The sequence below is a fragment of the Pteropus vampyrus genome, unplaced genomic scaffold (assembly GCF_000151845.1).
Source record: "Pteropus vampyrus isolate Shadow unplaced genomic scaffold, Pvam_2.0 Scaffold191, whole genome shotgun sequence".
Lineage (NCBI taxonomy): Eukaryota > Metazoa > Chordata > Mammalia > Chiroptera > Pteropodidae > Pteropus > Pteropus vampyrus.
This window is the reverse complement of record NW_011888972.1, coordinates 2,531,739-2,541,351: the sequence shown is the minus strand read 5'-3', so window position 1 is coordinate 2,541,351 and position 9,613 is coordinate 2,531,739. Positions and strand designations below refer to the sequence as shown.

The 9,613-nt window shown below is 41.5% G+C and overlaps 1 protein-coding gene across 1 annotated transcript in view; it reads left to right on the top strand.

Moving 5' to 3' along the window:
- AR (androgen receptor) overlaps positions 1 to 9,613 on the top strand; it is a 156,958-nt gene that overhangs the window by 85,913 nt on the left and 61,432 nt on the right.

The window sequence follows — 9,613 nt, the reverse complement described above, 5'->3', positions numbered from 1 at the left end:
AATTAATATCTTGGAGTTTTCAATATCTAAGACTGTCACTTTCTTGGTTAATTTTCCCAAATATTTTGTTATTTTGATTCATTTGTAAATGGGATTGTTTTCTTAATTTATCTTTCTGATAGTTCATTATTAGTGTACAAAAACACAATAGCTTTCGTGTATTGATTTTGTACCCTGCGACCTTACTGAATTCGTTTATCAGTTTTAACAGTTTTTCAGTGGACTCTTTAGAGTTTCTAATATATCATGTCATCCACAAATAGCGACAGTTTTATTCCTTCCTTTTCAATTGAAATGCCTTTTAGTCCTTTGTCATGCCTAATTACTTTGCCAAGGATTTCCAATACTACGTTGCATAAAAGTGGTGAGAGAGGGCATCCTGTCTTGTTCCAGATTTTAGTGGAAAAGCTTTCAGCTTTCCACCGTTGGTTGCGATGTTAGCTATGGGCTTGTCATCTATGGCCTTTATCAGTGTTGAGGTAGGTTCCCTCTATAACCTCTTTGCTGAGAGTTTTTATCATAAATGGACGTTGAATTTTGTCAAATGCTTCTTCTGCATCATTGAGATGATCATGTTTTTTATCCTTCATTTTCTTAATGTGCTGTATCACATTAATTGATTTGTGGTTGGTGAACCATCCTTACATTCCTGGAATGAATCCCCCTGGATCATGGTGTACGAGCCTTTTATATTTATTGTTTAATTCGGTTTGCGAATATTTCGTCGAGGATTTTTGCATCTCTGTTCATCGGGGATATTGGCTTGCAATCTTCTTGTGGTATCTTTCTCTGGGTTTGATAGCAGGGTAATGCTGGCCTCATAAAATGAGTTTGTAAGAGTTTCTCCACTTCATTTTTTTGGGAAAATTTTTAAAGGATTGGTATTAATCCTTCTTCGAGTGTTTGGTAGAATTCACAAGTGAAGCCGTGTGGTCCTGGACTACCTCAAAAAACAAAACAAAACATTGAAGGTTTTTGATTACTGTTTGACTTTCTTTGTAGTCATTGATCTATTCAGATTTTCTGTTTCATCATGATTCAGTCTTGGTAGGTTGCACATTTATAGATATTATTCATTTCTTCTAGGTTGTCTAATTTTTAGCAACAAAGGGTTTGTGGTGGTATCTTATGATCCTTTGTGTCTCTGTGGTATCACTTGTAACATTTCCTTTTTTATTTCTGACTTTATTTCAGTCCTCTGTCTTTTTTCTTGGCGAATCTAGCTAAAGGTTTGTGAATTTTGTTTATCTTTTCAAAGAACCAGGTCTCAGGTTCTCTGATCATTTCTATTGTCTTTTTAGTCTCTATTTCTGCTCTAAGCTTTGCTATTTTGCTTGTACTGACTTTTGGCTTGCTGTGTTCTTTTCTAGCTCCTTGAAGTGAAAAGTAAGGCTGCTTATTTGAGACTTACTTTGTTTTGTTTCGTTTTTTGAGATAGGCATCTATCACTATGAACTTTACTTTTAGAACTGCTTTTGCTGCATCTCATAAATGTTGGTACATTACATTTTCACTTTCATTTGCCTAAAAGTATTTTTTTGATTTCTCTGTTTACTTTTTTCTTTGACCTCTTGCTTGTTCAGTAGCACATTGTTTAATGTCTACATATTAGTGAATTTTCCAGGTTCTTCTTTTACTTTCTAGTTTTATACCATTGCGGTCGGAAAAGATGCTTGAACATGATTTCAGTCCACTTAAATTTGTCGAGACTCGTTTTGTGGTCTAATATATGACCTAATTTGGAAAATGTTTCATGTGAACTTGAGAATGCATATTTTGCTTTGAGATAGAATGTTCTGTAAATATCTAAGTCCATCTGGTCTAATGTGTCATTAAGGCCAATGTTCTTTTTTTAATTTTCTGTCTGGATGATCTATCCATTGATGTAAGTGGGGTATTAAAGTCCCCTAATATTATTGTAATGTTGTATATTCCCCCTTCAAGTCCGTTCATATTGGTGTTATATATTTAGGTGCTCCTACGTTGGGTGTATAAATATTTACGAATGTTATATCTTCTTGTTTGATTGACCCCTTTATCATCATGTAACCTTTCTTGTCTCTTATTACAATCTTTGTTTAAAGTCTCTTTTCTCTGATATAAGTATAGCTACTCCAACTTTATTTTGGTTTCCATTGGCGTGGATATCTTATTCCATCCCTTCTCCTTCAGGCTGTGCGTGCCCTTATATCTAAAGTGAATCTCTTGTGGGTAGTATATAGATTGGTTTTGTTTGTTTGTTTGTTTGTTTGTTTCAATTCCTTGGGCTACTCCATGTCTTTTGGTTGGGGAATTTGGTTCATTAAAATTTAAAGTAATTATTGCTAAGTATGTGCTTATTGCCATTATAATTATTTTCTGGCTTTTTAAAATAGTTCGTCTCTATTCCTTTCTTCTCTCGCTCACTTCCTTTGTGGTTTGATGACTTTCTTTGGTGGTATGCTTATATATTTTCTTTTCATTTATTTGTACATGCTATAGGCTTTTGCTTTGTGGCTACCATAAAGCTTACATACAACAACTTATATCTAGAACAGTATATTTTAAGTTGGTAAAACCATAAGTTTAATCCCACTGTTAAAGCTCTGTATTATTGCTCTCCCCGCCCCCACATTTCATGTTTTCGATGTCCCATTTTATATTGTTTTTCTTGTCCATCCCTTAACTAATTATAGTCATAGTTATTTTTGCTGCCTTTGTCTTTTAACCTTCATGCTAGCTTTATAAGTGATTCATCCACTACCGTAACTAGCATTTCCCTTTCTGGTGAGATGTATTTTTCATATGTATTTTTGTTACTACTTAGTGCCTTTTCTTTTCAGCTTAAAGGAGTCCCTTTAACATTCGTTATAGGGCTGGTGTAGTGGGGATGAGATTCTTTAGCTTTGACTTGTTTGGAAAACTCTCTCTCTCCTTTTCTGAATGATAGCTTTGCCGAGTAGAGTATTCTCGGTTGGAAGTTTGTGTTTTGTTTGGTTTGGTTTGGTTTTCCTTTCATCACTTCGAATATATCGTGCTAATCCCTTCTGGCCTGCAAAGTTTCTGCTGAAAAATCTGATCGTTTTCTGTGGGTTCCCTTTTAATAACAGGTTGTTTTTTTTTTTTCTTGATGCCTTTCATATTCTCTCCTTGTTTTTAAATTTTAACATTTAAATTATATGTCTTGATGTGGGTTTCTTTGGGTTCCTGTTATTTGGAACTCTCAGTTCTTCGATCTGGATGTCTGTTTCCTTCCCCAGGTTAGAGAGGTTTTCAGCCATTGTTTATTCCCATATGATTTCTACCCCTTTGTCCTCTCTTCTTTTTCTGGCAGCCCTGTGATTCAAATGTTAGTCTGTTTAATGCTGTCCCATAAGTTCCTTAACCTAGCTTCACTTTTTTCATTCTTTTTCCTTTTTGCTGCTCCGATTAGGTGAGTTCCACTGCTTTGCCCTCAAGTTGACTCATTTTTTTATTCTTCATGTAGTCCCCTGTTATACCGTTCAAGTGTATTTTTAGTGCAGTTATTCTTCAGCTTCGTGACTTATATCCGGTGCTTATATTTTCTGTCTCTTTGTTGAGGTTTTACCACGTTCATCCGTTCATCTCCCCTGTTTGATGAGCAACTTTATGGCCATTACTATGAGCTCTTTATCAGGTCAGTTACATGTCTTACGTCTTGTTCTTTCATTTTGAACATACAGTGTTTTTTTCCTAGACATTAGATGAAGGAACTACCTCCTCCAGTCTTGAAAGAATGGCCTCGTATAGGAGATGAAACTTGTCATTCAACCCCGCCTCAACTCTTGGTTGTCTCTCAAATATTTATGCTTGTTTAAATAGCCTATTATAAATTTTATAGCTGCCAGTATTTGAGTATGTGCCAAGACCTGTCAGCGTCCCAAAGGGAAGGATCTCAGTCAGCACCTAGATTCAATATGATTGGAAGCCAGAACCTCAGACGTCAGCTTTTAAAAGTATGCAAATATATACAGCCCTGTGGGACCACAGGCATAAGCCCTGCAGGCCACCAGAGCCAGGCGATCTGGAAGTATCCCTCGAGCATGAGTCACAGAAACCGGGGTTCTAGACGAGTGTATAGCTCTTTTCCGGGTGATACCAACAGCGTGAAGAAAGGCAGAAAGACAAGATGGCGTCCACAGCCTACGTTCCTTGAGAGCAGCTCCATAGGCCAATAAATACGTGCCAAATCTGAAGTCTTCCCCTCATTCTGAAGCTCCAGGACAAGCAAGAGGCCTCCTTCACAGAAAGACCGGGGCTGTGCCTCAGTCTCTTGTCTGGGTAGTGTCCCGTGGGTAGTACCCTGTCAAGAACTGCCTTTCTGATTGCCACAGTCCCATGGGACTCAGAAGTGGAAGCCCCAAAACCCCCAGCCCCCAGCGCCTGATGATTAAGGGCTGTCTCCTGGGTACCAGCCACAAAAAGCAGGCACCTGGCATAAAAACCAGGGCAACAGATACATGTAGAACCCCCACCTCCCAGAGACACTGGCTCTCTGGAGCATGACAGAGGGTGAAAACAAAGATAGTGGTGCCTTCAAGGTCTCTGGAAAGGATTCCAGTCAGTCCCTAGATGTGCGCTTAATTGGACGCCTGCCCCACCGCAGTCGAGATCATTAGCTCACAGGCCTCCTCTACAGAAAGACCGAGCTCCCAGATCCGCCCCTTGCTGTGCCCCGGGTGTGGTAGCTGTTGAAGAGCTCTCTTTCTCCATTTACTACAGAACTGCGAGACCCGTGAGCGTAAGCCCCGCTAGTCACCAAACTGGGCGATGTAGAGGTGTCCCCAGGCAGCAGTCACAAAAACGAAGGCGCCAGACAGGGCTATGAGCTCCCCTCTGGATGACACCAGTTATGGCAGTCCTGTCGGACCAAGAACACAGGCTCCTCTGGCCTCCAGAGCCAGGCGGTCACGAAGCATCCCCTCGGCCGTAGCTGTACAATTAGGGGTACGAGACACAGGCAAAAGCTTCCAAGAGATCCTGACGCTTTGAGGTACAGCAAAGGCAGGGCACGGAGATGGCACCCCTAATTCTGCGTCCCCAGAAAGTATTCCCACAGGCTCCTAGATGTGCACATTAAATCAGGTGCCTGCCCCTCAGGCCGCTGCTCTAATATAAGCTGGCGAGTCTCCTTCATGTTAAGTCTGGGAGCGGTCGGCTGCCTCCGAGGGGGGCCCTGGGCTGGGTAAGTCCAGAGATGCGGACCCTTTAAGAGCAGTGTCTTAGATCGCTCGGGCCCAGTGGTCTTCTCATTGGTCAAACGTGTAGTCATCACTCAGCCAGCCTTTAGCTGTCGACTCAGTGTGTCTGAGGGAGGACATGAGTTCAAGATCTTTAGAGACAGAAAGTAAATGAGTCGAGAGGAGGAGGGAATGGGGGATGACTGCTGGCGGGTGCAGGGCTCCTTTTTGGGGCAATAAAAGTGTTCTACAATTAGTTTGTGGCACTAAATGCAAATATGCCCAAATGGGTGAATTTTATGGTATGCGAATGATATATCAATAAACCTGTTAAAATAACCTAAGTAAATTAAAGCCATGCTATAACAACCATTATATTGGCAATTTAGAATAGTGGCAAAATCCTGATTTAGGGGGTAATAGTCCCAGTTGTGAATTCTGGCTTTGTCACTTACTAACTGTATGAACTCAGATAAGCCATTGATCTTAAGTGAGTCTGAGTTTCCATATCTTAAAAGTAGGAATAAGGATCCCTACGTCAGAGGTGGTTTTTTAGAATTCAGTTCTCCCATCTCTCCTTCCTATCATTCTGTCATGAGATTATTATTATAATGTCCAGTTCTTAAGCACTGTGCCAGCAACATTCTGGGCTGCTTTACCTTGTGAGTTCTATATTTCTTGACCTGTTTCACACATGAAGAAATCGAAACTAAATGATTTCTTCAAGGTCATTCTTTTAGAAAGTGACACAGACAGGCATGAAAATCAGATCTTCTACCTATCTATCTTTCCATTTCAACAAAAGGCACTGTTATACAGAATTGGAGAGCTATGAAGTAAAGTCAGATACTACTTTTAAACGGAAACATGTCCTCCTGGACAGACTGTCATCAAATTTCAAACCTGAGCAGCAGCAGGAAGAGAAGGTACCAGTCTTATGCCATTACTTGGCCACTTTCTCCATCGAAGCATCCCTTGTACCCACAGAGAAGGAGGTGCAAGGGATCTCTCTAAGACTAACTTTAAACTCTCTTATTTTTGTCTTAAAAATTCATGGAAAGTTGTCACTGTATTCCTTAATGTGATGAATGAAAATGGAGCTCAGGGTTCAGTGGTGGAGGGCTGTCCATTCTGCAGAGCAAACGGCAGAAACTGCTCTGTGACTCGTGCATTTCACCCTGGTTCCATAATCATTGGCGGCCTTACTTAAATTAGACCTCTTAAGATATCTCAGAGTAAGAGGACATGGGAGGGAGGAAGGGAGGGTTTGATTGATTGATCGATCGATCGATCGAGTGGTTGAGATTACAGCTGGGTGCTGAGCGTTTCTGAGCCCCATCTTCCCAACATTGAGCCGGCATCCGTAATACACTTTAATTAACAGTGAACGTGTCGGAGAATAGGGAGCGGTGTTCTTTCTGGTCTGGAAAACTCCCGTTCTATGTCGTAGCGCTTTCGCTTCAGACTCATGAGCCGAGTGCCCTGCATTGGGATAGTGAGTGAGCGTGTGACTCGGGGGAGGCAGAAGGACACCCAGCGTCTCATGAGAACGATTCTGTACTCGTTCTCGAAGCAAACTTCTGCTGTACTTGCAGGTAGGGTGTTATTCAGGAGGATGTCAGAAACGTCTTCTTAATATTCCTTTTACTGCATGCTGTTATACAACCGAGTACACGTACATGCATTATTATGTCGAACGTCATAATAAAATGAACACACGTGAGCCCTGATTAAAAAAAATATCTGTGCCATCTCTTTTTGCTGTTGTCATTCTCTGCTCCAATCCCAGGACACGGAATGGTGCCTGGTATGTAGTAGGCGCTGAATAAATGGTTTTTAAATGAATGCATAGATTAACTCGATTCCTCCTTTCTTATGTCATTATCCCCAGCCTCCCCTCAGAGGTAATAGACTGGGTTTATTCCCTGGCATATTTTTTTCATACATATATTTACATATATATTATCTACTTTTGCTTCTTTTCGGGCATTATATGATGGCGTTATATTGTATGTATGCTATTGTGAGTTCGCCTCTTATGCAACATCAGCTCGTGAGATGCACCTATACGTGCCTGTATTCTGTTCCTTCTCCTTGCTGACTGGCGTTTGATTTAATGAGTGTGCCGTAATTTCCTTCTCTTTCCCGTCAGCAGATAGTGATCGTTTTTGCTTTTACGAACAGGGGCCATCATGACCATTCCCACTCACGCCTCCCAAAGCGAATATGCGCGGATTTCTCTAGGATGTAGACGTGGGAGAGGCACCACGGTTGAGATTTTTATTTTCAATGCCCAAAGGTCAGCTCATGACTCAAAACTGCAGTGTGCCCTTTGTGAGCACTAGGCCAGGGTCAGTGGGAAAGCTGGCTGGAATATTTTGCCAGGAGAGGTACGTGGAAAATGACCTGGTGAGGTCAGGAGATACCGCAGGCCTCCAGTCAGGGTGGCTTGTAGTTAGGACAAGTTCAAGTTCTAAAATCGTCTTCATTGTTTCTCCTCTTTCTCCTTCTTTACAGTTATTCGTGTGTAAGATGTATTTTATTAAATTCATATCTAATAAAAAATGTTGATGACTTTTTCCTCTTTTTAGGCATTGGTTATACATTTGATCAATTAGATTCTTTTCAACAATCGGAAGTGTATTTTCAATTTTAGTACAGATGGAAATTTCTCTTAAAGGCTCTTTCTAAAAAGACCTCTTATTTACTTCACATAGGTTTCCACTTTGTTTATCTGATATTTATTGTGCAGTTATATACTAATAATTATTGTTGCTGTCACCGTGATCTCATTTACCCATGTATACTATCTCGCCTTTCAAAAAAACTCCTGTCTTTGAGGTGCTTTCTAATCTGTGACAATCTGCGCTCTATTATATCACCCACTGTGTTCTACAGTTCCTTGTTTCCTGTCTTCTCTACTAGACAGTAAGTTACTGGAGGCTAGATTAATATCTTCATCAGCACTCTATCCACCCCCCCTCCCCAAAAAACCCCACTATACCCCAGCACCTAGACCATGGGGCTAGGTTCTAGGAGTCGAGTTGAATCAAGCTATCCAATCTCAACTTCCAGTCTTATAACACGGTTAGTCATTGGTTACAGATCCACACTCTGGAGTCAGACTTACCTAGGATAGAATCCTGGCTTTTCCACTTACTAGAAGAGTGATCTTGAACAAGTTTACTCAATTTTCGTCAGCATGAGTTCCCTCTCATACGACATAGGGACAATACAGAGCTACCTGACAGGGTTGTCAGGAAGATCAAGTGAGATTACGTACGTGAAAAGGGCAGGCAAACAGGCAGCCTGCATGCATGCCCTTCTGATTCCGTTCGAACAGTTTGTATTACTTACAGAACTCCAAAAACAGGAAAAGGATACAGATACATGCAAAAAAAAAAAAAAAAAAAGCTTCTCCTTGTTTTATGAATGAGGACGGGGGCATAATTTTTACCCAAAGAAATGATATTTTTAGCCCAGGGAAAGACATTGGTAGCATTTCACCCACTCGTCTATGGGAAGTGAAGTTCTTTCCCTGGGGAATCTGTGCCCTTGCTAGTCCTGGTTGGCGGGCAGACTCCTGCTGGCTTTCCAGTAATGATACCAAACAGAAGGCTTGTGGGGAGAACAGACAGGTCACCATGGCCAGCTGCCGGGTTTGCATATCAGCAGAGCTTTGTCCGTGCTTTGTGTTAAACTTGGGACTTGAAGTAAAGCGGATGTTTGTGTCTCAGAGGTAAAGTGCTCGCCCGTCAAGCGTAGCCTGAGAAAGCTTTCTCTGCTGTCGCTCTGCCAGGGCTGCTCATTGGTAGGTGGAAGGGAGGATAACCTTTCCTCCTTTTTTGTTTCGTTTTGATTCTGATGACTGTGCCGAGTGTGATTACCAAAGAGCCACAGGTTGACAGTCAAGGGGAGTAGCGAGAAGATGATAATAGGGTAATGAAAACTGTGCTGGGTTTGGAGTCAGATAGTCCTGGGCAGCTCCTCTCCGAGTCCGATTTTCTTTATGTGAAATCAGGAGGAAAGAAAATCATCTCACACCGTTGTTTTGGGATGTCAAAAATCACCCCACCCAGCAAACAGGCCGCCATAACGGCTTAAGGAAGAAGTACTCATAAATAGTAGCTGCATTCCTGGGCGTGAGAACCCGGGCAGTTGTCATCTGTCTGAGGCAGATGACAAGGGGTCACTTGAGTTTTGTTTAATGCTTAGATACAGGACATAGGAGAGAAAAGAAACTGATGTCTAGGTAGTAAAAACCATGCTCCATTTGCTTAAATTGTAATTAATTACCATGGGAGACTGAGAATTACCCATGCCATCCAGGTTTCGCGACCGGCTTTCTGGCCCTGTCTTTCACAGACGCCTAGAAGGACTCAGACACAGGTCTTCTTGGAGACAGGCTGTTAGCCCGGGTGACCTCAGAAGCT